Source organism: Dermacentor silvarum, chromosome 5 (genome assembly GCF_013339745.2).
Source record: "Dermacentor silvarum isolate Dsil-2018 chromosome 5, BIME_Dsil_1.4, whole genome shotgun sequence".
Classification (NCBI taxonomy): Eukaryota; Metazoa; Arthropoda; class Arachnida; order Ixodida; family Ixodidae; genus Dermacentor; species Dermacentor silvarum.
In genome coordinates this window covers 91,971,393-91,985,272 of record NC_051158.1, presented here as the reverse complement: position 1 = coordinate 91,985,272, position 13,880 = coordinate 91,971,393, and the positions used below count along the sequence as shown (strand labels likewise).

The following is a 13,880-nucleotide window of genomic DNA, read 5'->3' as shown; positions in this document are numbered from 1 at the left end:
CATTATCGTTAATTTTCGTAAATTCATCGTCACTGCGTCCGCGTCATACAGCCGTCGTCATGCCGAGCGAGCGCCATAGCAAAATAGGACGATATCGGAGTACGTAGCACACAGCGGAAGCAAACAAAAGTCTCAGAATTACGACGATGGACGTGTTAAACGTGACTTGAGGAATATGTACTGTCGCTACACTGCTCGAACGCTATTCGCATTACCCCCGAAAGTCATCGTGAGATGAGTTCTGCCGTAATTTTAACGCGACAGCGTTAAGGGCCCCGTGTCGCAGAAAATCCGGCGTCGGCGCCGGTGTCCGCGGCTGAGAAAATCGTCCCGAACCACCCGGACGTAGCACTCAGGCCCTCCGCGAGGCGCATGGCGTTAGTGAACCAATTGAATTTTTCAAAGTAAAATCTGTGAAAATTTGTAGAGTACGACTTAGCCACAACCTAGAGGCATGATAGCGTCGAATTGTAATTTCAATGTACGACAAAACATAATTCTGTTACGAGGAACACAAACCCCTTTTTCAGCACTTCTACCATACCAACAGCGGCACACCCGGGTATGTTAATTGCAAAAACACCATCCAGATGGCGCTCGCCTCCTCAGCAGCGTAAAACGGCAGCGGCGCACAGAGTCGAGGGTGGAGAAAAAAAGAAAACTGCAGTAGCCGGGAAGCCTGACAAGCATTCAATGATCTTTGAATGCTATCGCGTTCCACTCTTAAAGGCGAAGCTTAAGCGTCCTCCACATTTTTTCCCCTCACGCAACTTCCAAAGCTCGGAACTTGACATTGTAGGAACGATGACAATATTTGAGAGAAGAACGTCTGTTCTGGTGCTGGTTGCGGTATGTGACGTTTAACGGCGAGAAGGCCAGATATGAGTGAATAGCTGCAACAACATGACTAGTGTTGTATAGCATATGGAATACGAGGAATGCATTTGATGTGAAGGTAAAGGGGACTAACTATCCGCGGCGGTTTCGGTAACTGTGATGAGCACGCATTAAAAACATGGGCATTGGATGTACTGAAGTGCTTCACGCACACAAGGAGAAGAAAAAGAAGATAAAGTTAAGATAAAGAAGTTCGTTGGCAATCGTCGCGAGTCGATAGAAGATACCTTCAGGCGAGCCTAAAGGCATCAGAGAACGCCACGCGACAACGAAGTGCTGTTTTATCGAATAAAGCGTAAATTAAAAAAAAAAGTTACATTATCAAAAAGGGCTGTAAGACACCTATCAAGCGAGAGAAACGAAATAAAAAGAAATGTGAAGCAAAGAGCAGAAGGGAGGAACACGCTTTATCATTAGTGAGGCCCGTCGTCGTGTTGCTCAAGGTTTTAGATCCTCTCTTAATGAAATTCCAATCCCGCTGGGTTCCGAAAGGCGGGCGAGATTGCTCGCGACACGCCGACGGCGAAGAAAAGAAGCGGGGAAGTCGGTGACGTCAAGTGTGGGAAGAAAGCGGCCACGGTTTGGCTCAGATAATGTGTAAGGAAAGCGCACAGCTCTTATTCCTGGCGCGCAGTCGGCTTCGGCCGCTCGCGAAGAAATTGCGTGAAAAACGAAGTATACAAAAGACGTAGTGAAAGGCTTTATTTTTAGCTCGAACGCGCCTTGACAGGAGCGCTGTCGTCGGCTTCATAATGTCGTCTGCTTCACCGTGTTCGTCGCCGCTGTTGCCGGGGTGCATCGGGGAGATAAAAAAATAGGGCGGGGGGGGGGGGGGGGGGGCACTGCCTATAACTCGCACCCCATACACCTTTGGTATATAGCGTGTGAGTTAGAGACCAATTTACACCCTTATTCGCTTTTAAGGGTGTAAGTAATTTTGCGGTGTGCAGATGAATATTTTTAGAAAACTGTTACGATCGCACGTTCCTTGGTACGACAGTTCATACCAGGAATCGCTTATCAAGTGTCGAGTTGGTTCTCTCAGCCAGGCATACCTCCTTCTCTTTATACCAAAAGAAACTGTTTCCCTGCGTGTTTTTAGTGTACTTAAGAGACCTGACTTCACATTTCAACTTCTTTTGTGTCATATTTTCTGTTTTAAAAAGTAGCCTGCGCAACTGAAAGACGCCACCATCTCCTGAATATTATGCACTTACAAAAGAAGACAGATTTCCTTTTTTTTTTTGCAGGTAATGTCCTGGCTCTTTCTTCTCACACTTGTCGTCTGTTTCGATTATCTCGGACAGACGACGAGTAAAAGTAACCGAATATTCCAAAGGCGGTGTGAACGCGAGGACACTGTCTATAAGTGAGTATTCAAATACACAAAGAAATCTTCGCGTGCGTTCGACAGTAATTAGGACTGAAAATTTGCATCCTTTTAGTTTTCTTTAGCCTTCCACACGGTTTAGCGAACGTAGTCGTTGATTAAAGGGACTCGGGAGCTAAGCTGTAAAAAAAATAATAAAGATACGAAGAACGGCAAGATGCGATAAGTTGAAAGTCTTCTACGCGGGCACCGGAAATTGCTTCGCGTTTAGAAGTCGCTATCAATCTTTGCCACTTCCATATACGTTCCTGGCACAAGCTTATATCTGATGATGATATATGCCACAAGCTCCAAAACAGTGATTACTCATACTTAGTATGGTTAGATACGTGCAGTATTGTGGGAGCTTGGAGAAGTGAGTAGTCCGGTTAGTACAGAGTGGGTTAGCTGTATCGCTCTGCCACTTTTTCTTATATTATCTCTTCACTTTCAGCTTCGCCCGGCTTGAAATCGATGTGCCACTCGCAGTGAGCTACGTCACAATAGGGGCTTGGCGTTGAGTAGAGAGAAACGCCCCCGACTGTGAAATTAGCCGACTAAGCGTCAAACTTGATTACGAAAATCTCGGAACATAGGCGCTCTATGCAGGATAAGTAAACAAAGAAGAGCTGTCTTGAAATCCGAATGTCTCAACGTTTCAAATATAACCATATACTGCAATCGTGGCATATAAAAGTAAATTAATAAGTTTTTGTTATTACGTGCGTTTGATGACTGCAATTGCTGGCGAAAGTTGTGTCCGCCAAAGCGCGTAAACTGCCTGTGCCAGCAGAGCTTGCGTTTGAAATAAAATTACATTTATTTCAACTTTGAAGACCTTGTACGTTCTCTGTTATATCCGACGCATGTTTCTGCATGCTGAGCCGATTATACCGACGCCAGCGCCCGGCTGCGCGTTCTGACGTCATAGTAGGGCTGCGTTGCTGGCTTCTAGCGATTTAGCTCATCGCCGATGCGCGTTCTCACCGACAAATGGGCAAAGTTATAAAACTTCATTGACCTCTTCACGAAAGCTTCGCTTCACATACATTCCAGAATGTGCGTTGAATGCGCATATTTCTTTATTTATTGCATTCTTTATTAAATGGAAGCTTCTCTCGCCTCCTGACTCTAATGCGGGTGCTGGCTGTTGCTTTGCACCATGGGCCGCTGCCGGAGATACAGTGCAACCCGGTGCCTAAGACAATGCAAAGCTATAGGCGGCCCGGAGTGGTGAGGGATGTATTTGTAAGCGCCGACGTGAGCTCAAACTCAAACACGCCACCGCCGTCATGTCATCGTTCGCTGTCTTCCTTCCGTAATCGTTATTCCTTCGCTGTCATGTCGCCGACGGTACGCCATCATGACATGATGCATTTGCCGTCAACCTATTCTCGTCCCCCCGTAGTCGTGATGCAGCCGTTGTTATTCCATTGACATCATGTAGCCATCGTCATTGCATCGTCGTCGTACGGACATCATCGTGACGCCTCTGGTCATGTTGACGTCATCATGCGTAGCCGTCATTTCATTCGTCGCCATGCCATCACCGCCGCCGTCGTATTGTCTCCATCTCGGCAAGCAGCTAACGCTCGGCCGAGGCAAATGTCGCCCGATAGTTTCTCACAGTTTTGCCTATTACGGCAATTACAACTAAAAACTATGCAAACTAGGATTATATTTGTACGGGTGGAGGGCTTCTGTGTTGCAGTAGGAAACTTAGCGTGTTTACATTGCTTAGCAGAGATTTCTGTTTCATGTAGAGTACTCTAGACTAGCCGCTTCATATGGTGCGCTCTTTACAATGGCCTGTTATGCCGACGCGTTCCTTCGCATACTTACCTGGTGTCGGGCTTCCGATGATCATTGCGGTCGGCGCCCCGTGCCGAGGCCTTACCATTGCACTGCGGTTGGCTGAAGCACGCCACTACCCCAAACCGGGGCAGATGGGACATGTAATTTTTGGTAGTGGGGCTCGGCGTGCGCGCCAGCCCCTTCCATGCGCAAATCAAAAGTGAGATCTGTGTCAGTTTTCATGCAGCGACCCCTGTTGTGACCGCGCTTCAGTGCTTGGGAGTAGGACGCTTTCTCATAATTTGGATAATGTAGCCATTGCAATTCGGAATTAATGCCTGCTAGGTTTACAGTTATATGGGTGGAGGGCTTCTGTGTTGCAGTAGGAAACTTAGCGTGTTTACATTGCTTAGCAGAGATTTCTGTTTCATGTAGAGTACTCTAGACTAGCCGCTTCATATGGTGCGCTCTTTACAATGGCCTGTTATGCCGACACGTTCCTTCGCATACTTACCTGGTGTCGGGCTTCCGATGATCATTGTGGTCGGCGCCCCGTGTCGAGGCCGTACCATTGCACTGCGGTTGGTTGAAGCACGCCACTACCCCAAACCGGAGCAGATGGGACATGTAATTTTTGGTAGTGGGGCTCGGCGTGCGCGCCAGCCCCTTCCATGTTCAAATAAAAAATTGGCGGAAGAAATCACCGCCCTTTCCACTCCGTAAAGATGGTCGAACAGCGAAGATGTGTTACTTACACCCAGTGTTACACTATGCAAGTCAAAGCAGTCAAAGTTCCAAATGCACGGCCGCTGAATCGAGCGGCTGTGGTAATTATTATTATTTGGTTTGTGTAAATATAACACAAGGACACGAAGGAAATAGGGAGGGAGCAAGCTGACAACTGCCACTGAGAGGGGCACAACGCCTGCCTACTCTTTCAGGAGGAGGGAATAGAGGAAATGAAAACATGAGGAAAGAAAAGAGGAAATGACGGAGACACACACAGAACAAAACAATAATAAATAATGTCTATAAACGGGAGGCCAAGTCAGTGTCCTTAAGAAAAGTTAGCAGGGCTCGATGGGCCTGGTCACGTCGGGACGCGCACCCTCTTGGAAAGAGGCAATCGTCAAGGGTCGCACATTGCAGGCCAATATTCCTTAATTAGCCATGCGCGCTGCGCAACGAATGCGGGACACTCTAAAACGAGATGTTCAAGTGTCTCACAGGAGCTGTGGTAAATGTTTCGTTACACCATGCAAGTCAAAGCAGTCAAAGTTCGAAATGCACGGCCGCTGAATCGAGCGGCTGTGGTAAATGTTTTGTTTCACCATTCTTTCACCTCATTTTCGGTTTTGCGTGCTTCGCGTGGTGACCATCCTTTTAAAGAAAAGGTACCGCCTGCCGCGTCAGGCCGGCTGCAATGGGAGCGAGCGTCCGAGCTGTAGTTGTATTCGCGGCCGCTTGACTGGCCCGAACGGCGCTACTTGCGGGGGATGGGACGCGTCGGCGTCCACGGGCGGAGGCGTTCCTACCGCGTTCCTCGCGCTTTTAGATGCGAAGCAGCTTATTGTCTGGGCTATGTCACTCTCTCCCTCCCTCCCTCCCTCCATCCATCCGCCGTGCGGCGTCCACACCCGCACTGCGCATGCGCATCCTGCTCCCGCTCCTCTCCTTGTCTCATCTCTCCTCTCGGCATTCATCCTCTCCTCTCCGACGCTCCTCTCCTCTCCGGATTGCGCAACGAATGGCAACACCTGCGGCTCCGCGCTTAAGTTAGAGGCGCGACGGTAGGCGCTGCATACTCCGCTGGGGCGCGCCACTGTAGTGAAAAGTTTGGTAGTTACCATGGAAACCAAACGCTAAATATAACGGTAGCTACGTACCTCAACCTAACGGAAACGACGAACTGAAAACTAATGGGAACTTGAGTCGACCCCATGGCTGCTTCGCATACAACTCAGGGTTCCCCTACGGGAAGATGGTGTAATTTTTTTCTACGACGTTCCCAGACAAGAGTCCTTGACCAAAGCCCCGTATGTACAACCAACGGTAACGCGAACTCCTCTGACACCCCACTCCTCGGTTGCCCTACTTTTTTCCTACACCGCCATTGGTTGGCGCGTCTCACAATCTCCCGTCCAACGCGAGTGTTGGACAGCGCGACTTACGTCAACCCCCCTCCCCGTTCTCCTTTTCATCTGCACCCTCTCACAGCATTCTCACAGGGTTGAGCTCTTCTTTTCCTTTCCTCTCCCGCTAGGTCACGTGGTTTTTAGCGAACCGACAACGACGGCACAGGGTCCGCAGAAACAGCTTCGCAGTAAAAAATTATCAGATAGCGGCGGAAGGCGCTCGCTTCACTGCAGAACACCTAGGGCCGTATTCACAAATGAAACTTAAGTAGGGCGTCAATAAGAGCGGGAAAATTACAAGTGTTAGGAAAGTTTTAGGAGAGTACTTCAAAAACGACACTTTTCGTAGCAGTAGGTAACACTTTCGGGTCAAGTATGTCGTCTGGTGTCGAGGATGCGTAAATAATTTACGTGTACGATCGGCTCAGTCATAAAAAAAATTTTTTTTTGCACCAGAGTAATGCGGCTATAAAGGTTGCAGTGCTTGCACGCGCATTCTGCTGAGTAAGATACAAAGAACTATTTGGTTTTAGCGCTTTACTCAAACTCGTCTGGCAAACAAGTTCACATTGATTATGTCAGCCATTGCGCTTGTGTGTGTCGCCATCCCGACTTTTTTTTTGGTTTTGTTGCGGAAAACGTGCGGTGTTTGTGTATAGAAAATGTGTGTGTGTGTTGGGGGTTTTCAACCCGCGCGGACGATGGAAAAAAGACAAAAAAAAATATCGTGCACACGTCCGGCGAAATCGGCAAAGTCGGCGAGGCTGCCGTAGCAGTCGGTCATCTTGCTTGCTAGGCGAGAGTAGCGATAGTGGCTGTATTTTACTTTCCGGCACTCAAGTGTCGATTAAAGTTTACCTTAAGTACAAGATTTACCTATGAAACGCGTTAAGCATCGACCGGCTACTTAAGTCATAAGTTAAGGGTAAGTTCCGTTTGTGAATACGGGCTCTTTAATACTTTATTATCTCTTCTTTCTCACGAAAGTAATCCAGCGCTACTTTTCAAGACGAGGGCACAGAAATACATGACAGGACGGGCGCTGACTACAACTATACTTAGTGAAAGACACACACGTTACATTTGTGTAGAATGAAGGCACTGAGCGCATGCGCGTTCATGACTGCAGGAAAAACCTATACACACACGCAAAAAAAAAAAAAGAACAGTAGAATCTACCACAATTCAGAATCTATCCACCCATTGCCACTCGTGCAAAGATCTAAGCGATCAAAACTGTGAGCCACGACTTGGAGAAATCCAAGTTCTAACAAGAAGTAAGGACAGATTAGATCGGGAGATATATCAGTAGCCTTTTTTATCACGCAGAGAGGTGACACGTGCGTCAGCACCGCATCAGTCTCACTGCGTGCTAGTGAATTGAGATTATTAAACAAAGCGAGATAATGTGCAGTATGTTCACCTTAATGTACTATTTTTTGTGTGTGTATGTTTTTCCTGCAGTCATGAATGCGCATGCGCTCAGTGCCTTCATTCTTCATAAATGTGTCTTTCAATAAACGTAGTTGGAGTGAGCGCCCGTCCTGTCATGTCTTTGTGTGTGCTCGTCTTGAAAAAGTAGCGCTGGATTACCTTCGTATATAAGAAAGAAAATATAATGCATCACATACTAGCCCCAAAACGTGTTTTTGTTGACCTATAGTTCAGGCTTCCATCGCAGGCCCGAGCACGCGCTCGTGCGCCGGGCTTAAGCAGGATCGCGTTTCTACCAGTGGGGTTATAGTTTCGGTATTGGCAATAAAGCGTCGCCATGACACTTGCCGCCAAAGGAAAATTCAGTAACCTTTGCATGTGTGGCTCTATCTTTTCAACCTACGTAGCAATAATGTGATTAAATTATGTGTAGAAATTAAAAAAAAATAATTAATTAAATTATGGGGTTTTACATGCCAAAACCACGATCTGATTATGAGGCACGCCGTAGTGGGGGACTCCGGAAATTTGGACCACCTGGGGTTCTTTAGCGTGCGCCTAAATCTAAGTACACGGTTGCTTTCGCATTTCGCCCCCATCGAAATGCGGCTACCGTGGCCGGGAATCGATCCCGCGACCTCGAGCTCAACAGCCCAACACCATAGCCAAATTATGTGTAGAAATGAAATGTGTTTTAGGCTATTTCCTTTTTTGGCATGCTATATATTTATTTAGTCGCTTCACATGTTGCGCCCACGGGCGGCGCTTTCGCTCCCTGTACACGCTCGAGCCGCCCATCGCCGCACCACATGCTGGCGGTTCAGTGGCGGTTGGAGCAACCGGGCACAAAGTTCGATTCACGCTGGGACCGGCGCGAGCGGTGCCGTACGCATGCGCCCTCTGGCTGGCAAAACAGATAACCAGCGACTGGCAACATGCAACAGCGCGGTCGCAGCGTTTGTGTGTGCTGGCGACCAGCAAAATTTTGGCCCGAGCCAGGATTTTGTTATTACGTTTGTTTCCTTATTAGGTAATTTTCTGATTAGTGAGCTCGAGCGGTTCGCATGTGCCGGCATCCGCACTCCGATTTGGGGACGCGACGTATGTTAAGAGCTGGCAACCGAGAGGCGGGGCAAAGATGTGCTAAGTCGGCAACTATCGTCAACAGCAGACGACATTGGCATATTTTTGTCGGCGTGGGTTCAAGCTTCCGCGTCACGGCGAAAACGCAACTCTTGCACTGTCATACTCTGTTGACTGCATGTGTTGCGTTGGCGCGCTGAGCCACCTCTCGAACACTATGCAGTGATCTTACCTGCGCCTTTTCTTTCGTTTTCCTTTCTTTCTTTTTTATAATCATTGCTACCGCATACTGTTGTAACAAGATACATCGCTATGTACTCGGTTGTGTGCGGCGTGACGGCGCATTTTTTGTAGATGTGCTAGCGAAAGCTTGCAAGACCGCGCGTGCGTTTTTAAGCCAATGAACAAGGGATTTGTCGCAGCAACAGCGTAGCACGCTGAAGCGCCGCAGCGTTATACAGGGTGTTCATTTATAAGTTTCCAAATTTTTTTAGAAATCCTCTGTGGCAGGTAGCATAATTCTTATCGTTGAGCTGGGTTATTCGATGAGGCGGACATTAGTAACACGAGAAATCCCATATTGAACTAATTAAAAATGACTAATCAACTTCTTAGTTAATTACTTTACGGCACATATTGTGATTTACGAATTGGAGCCGGTGAGCTTGTCAGGCATATCCACTTGGGATGAATTTCCAGAATGACGCCAGTTTGGAGATATGTGCCACCAAACTCGCCCTAAAAATGCACTGTTGTTCCACTTATTTTTTTTACCAAAATGCTGTTTTATACATTGAAGCACGAAAGTAACTGGAACGCCCATGTATTTCGTCCCACACTTTGGAAAATAATATCTCAAAGCTGGTGTCATCCTGGAAATTCATTTCAAGTGGATGTGTCTTGCAAACTAACTGGCTATAATTTCTAAATTGCAATAGTGTCGTAAAGTAATTAACTAAGAAGTTCATTAGTCAATTTTTGTTACTTGAATATGTGTTTCGATTTTTTGTGCTACTAATGTCCACCTCATCGAATAACCCAGCTCAACGATAAGAATTATGCTACCTGCCACAAGCGATTTTTAAAAATTCCGTAAAACTTTAAAATGAACGCCCTGCATATTAACATACTCTTATACAGATGGTTCTATTATCGCGGAATACAGCTGTGTAGATCGACAAGTCTCTTCTCTTCATCACCGAGCACACGAGTGAATATTCAACTACGGCTTGTTGATTTACTTACTCACGTTTTTTTTAGTAGCTGCCCAGTTAAAAGTGAGCGTACAATTGATTACATGATGGAATATGACAGTGTCACACAGCACTCGTGTTTGTTCATTCTGTGTTATGTCGTTGTTCCATTGATGAAAAAAGCCGGCGAAGCAGTGCCCCCGGGCCCGACCAGAATACTTACAAACTCTTAGCTAACCTCGAAGATCAGGCCCTAGAGACGCTTCTAGACCCCTTCAATGACTTTTGGACATCACACAAGCTATCACAAGAATGAAAAACAGCTGAAGTACGCTTTATCCCCAAACCGGGCAAGTCCCCGCACATTGACAACCTGTGGCTGATATCCCTCACATCATGCATAAGCATAATCATGAAAAGGATAGTACTGAAATGCCTCCAACAACACCTGGACGAAACCCAGCAAATGCCAGACCCCATGTTTGGCTTTATACGACATCTTGAGACCCAGGACGTGCTAATGCAATTGAAGAAGGAGATTGTCATCCCTGACACACCCCACGGGCCATTCTCGCGCTAGACCTGAAGGGGGCATTTGACAACGTGGCACACGATGCGATATTTCGGAATCTCAACAACACAGGCTCAACACCACAGTGGCTTATTTAAGCCACTGAAAAGTAAGGATGGATGTTCAGCCTTGCTGGTGTGGCATTTCATAGGTTGTAACCCACCATATTTTTAACCAAGCAATAAGAAAATTATACGGTCACGCCGTACCATCAGTACAACTGAAGTGTTGCTTCCCCAAGGAGTCTCACTGCCACCTTCCCCATTTTGTAAACACTTTGTAAATACAAACTAGCACTTGGTATGTAGTCACATTATATGCTGTCTGTATGCTTGGTGAAGTGCACCAAGCATTTTCTCACCCTTAAAACCTGGGCTAATGCTGTCTTTTGTTAATAATAATTATGCAATAACCTTACTCAATACATTGCTGTGAGAACAATAGTTGGCTTAACAGTAGCACTGCACACATACCCTCATACCACATTGCAGATATACTCTATAGAGGCTGGCCACAATCAGCGTAACTGAAAGCCAGCTGAACAGGGTGCGAGTTCATGTGTATCAAATAAATGTCTGTTCCATTGAGAGGTTATATATCTGTCTGTGATATAATTATCAATTCAGAATACATATGGCAGAAGAACAATACACAAGACAACACAATCAAGTTCCCTGTGAGAAGCTGCTTTTTGCCACTATTACATGCAGCAAAAAGACCACTATGGCTTGCGCGCCTCTTTGTGCATTGTACAAGAAGTAAAGGTGGGCAAATGGAAACATTTTCAAATACGAATTGAATAAAATATTATTTATCAAATATTCAATAGTCATACGACGACACACGTACCTGTAGTAACAATATTTATTTTCATATAAAAAAATTAGGTACCACACCTTAACTAGTGCAAAAAGAGAGCTAAATATTGGGCACAAAGGATAAGTTTTAAATGCAAGACTACTAATTGTTACGTAAAAAATCGACATAAACAGTCTATCAACAACTTTAGAGCCTGGCTGCAAAGCTTTTCAAGAAAGAATGACCTCTGAATGGCTAGCTTTCAAAAACGTGCAATATATTGTTCCCAAGATAACATCAAAGTTGTAGAAAAAAAAAGAATAGCCGATGAAGGACCTACGTGTCATAGACATATATAAAACTACTCGTTGCAAGGAAAACAGCACAGACTTGTAGCATAAAAGATCAGTCTGCTAGGTCAAGAAATGTGTGGTCACCTTTCGCGTGAAAAAAAGCCTATGGGAAAGTTTTGTTGCCAATATGACTGAAAGATACTTTCGTCAACGTGCTTGCCTTTGGGAGGCTACATACACTTGTTCACATGCAAGTACCTGTCGCGTATTCATTGTTAAAGAAGTTCAATTAATATAATGACACGAGAGCCTCCTCTGATTAGGAAAAAATAATAGTTCTGTGGTCATATATAGATAACATTTAGAATATCAAGGTATCCTTTTCCATATTATGCAAGTACTCATGAAAGACAAGACTGTAAGAAACAGCATAAAACTAATGCAAAATCTCTAACTGATTATGTCAATGAGATTTCCATTTCATGCGGCAAAGTATTTCACAGGGCAGATAGGATGTGACATCTGTGATTCAGTGATACGTCATTGTATCGGGGCACAAGTATTGTACAGCTGATAATTTTGGGAATAAAGAAATAACATGCATTGATTCCCGGTATGTCACCATGCCACTTGTATCTTAAAAAGGACTATCACTTATATGTCAAGCTTGCACCATCATGTTTATGTGACGATACATGTGTACCCCATCTGTAATGAACCGTTGCTTTAAGTTATGACCACTGTCATGTCATTCTCGTACATTAATTGTGGTTTTGCACAATACACCTAGAAAACTTTTGAGCGGCACTGCAGTACTTTTTCTTGTATGTGCACACTGGCTTTCTGTCACAACATCCACTTCGCATCCATGATAAATGCTGCAGTCAAGCAAAATAGTTCCAGACTAAGGCACCTAAACTGCTTTCATTCCAGAAAACCCCAAACAAGGTTTAGATTCTTGAGGACACAAGTTACTTGCGTCCTTTGATCTAAGGCTGTTTTCTGCATGCAATGAATGGTAGGATTTCTGCTGTGCAAATCAATGTTAACCTGATAAAAGGGATGGCAAGCCAAAACTTGCATTCGTGATACTAGTTACTACTGGGGCCAGATTAACCTATGGGCTAAGGGGGCTGCAGCTCCATGCTAGGGGGCCCTGTGAGAAAAATGTTTCCTTGAATTAAACTTTATTTCTTGCGTACAGTACAGAGTAAAACATAATGTGAACAAATACATTGGGATCCCTAGCTCGAGGCCAGTTGCAATCCATAACAAATGTAGAGGAAGCAAAGCAATTAATTTAGCACAGACACATGTACTTAAACTCAGCAACAATATGCAGTTTACATTAGAAGAAGTAGAGAATACAATACAAAGAATCTTCAAAATGCAAACGGTATCATTGAACATCTACAAGTAAAGGAAAATGCACCAGAAAAAAGAAAAAGGAAGCGGCGAACGTATTAATAAACGTACGAAAGAAGATCACGAAAATGCAGTTTTAATTATCTCTGAAAATTAGCTGCATTTCTAACTTACGTGGGCTGAACGTTCCTCTCGACTACTCCAACACTTCAAATTCTCCGTTTACTACACATATTACAAGCCTTTGGAACCAGAAAATTTTGTTTTAGTGCACTGCGTGTTCAGCGTCCTGATTCGGTAAAGTTGGTAGCAGAGAGTGGGTAGTCAGTAACGATGCTACTATTAACCATTACAAGAGTTTAAAAATTTAGTAATGAAGTAAACGGTAAAATGTGTACGTGTTGAAAGAGCGGTGTCGTGTTAGCATTGTATTGTGAGGAAGTCATAAAGTGGACAGCCCTCTTATGAAGTTTTATAAATGGCTCAATGTATGAATGGCCCAGAGATGTAACACAGTACCACAGTTGGCTGTGGAACAAGCTGAAATAAATTTCTCAAAGGGTTTCTGTATCAAAACAATTTCGGCTCTTGAGCAGAATATAACAAGCCTTGCCGCGATTTTTGCAAAGCTTGTCAATGTGAGGTTTACATAGAAACAACTCATCTAATTTGTACAACCCCTTGATGGGCCCTCAGAAATTTAAGAGGACCGTTTGCCAGGGCCCTGTGAAAAATTTTAGTTATACTAGAAAAGTTGTAAAGTGTCTTCCAAGGAGTATTCTACCACAAGAATTCTTTAAAACGACATAGTAGCAGCCGAAATAGAAGCAAAGAATCTGTAGTACAAGAACGTGACCTGCTCTTCGTGCACAGAGGCATTCTTTCTTTGCCCAACCAGCAACGCAAAGGACCTTTCTCTCTTGCCTACTCCCATATAGAAATGGGTTC

At 45.1% G+C, this 13,880-nt stretch overlaps 2 non-coding genes across 2 annotated transcripts; both read left to right on the top strand.

The window, feature by feature from the left end:
• The first annotated feature begins 4,100 nt into the window (after positions 1-4,100).
• On the top strand, positions 4,101-4,263 carry LOC119454720 (U1 spliceosomal RNA). Its single transcript, XR_005192650.1, has one exon. It is a non-coding gene; the product is annotated as a U1 spliceosomal RNA (small nuclear RNA).
• Positions 4,264-4,566: 303 nt separating this feature from the next.
• On the top strand, positions 4,567-4,729 carry LOC119454723 (U1 spliceosomal RNA). The gene has a single exon (XR_005192653.1). It is a non-coding gene; the product is annotated as a U1 spliceosomal RNA (small nuclear RNA).
• Positions 4,730-13,880: the final 9,151 nt, after the last annotated feature.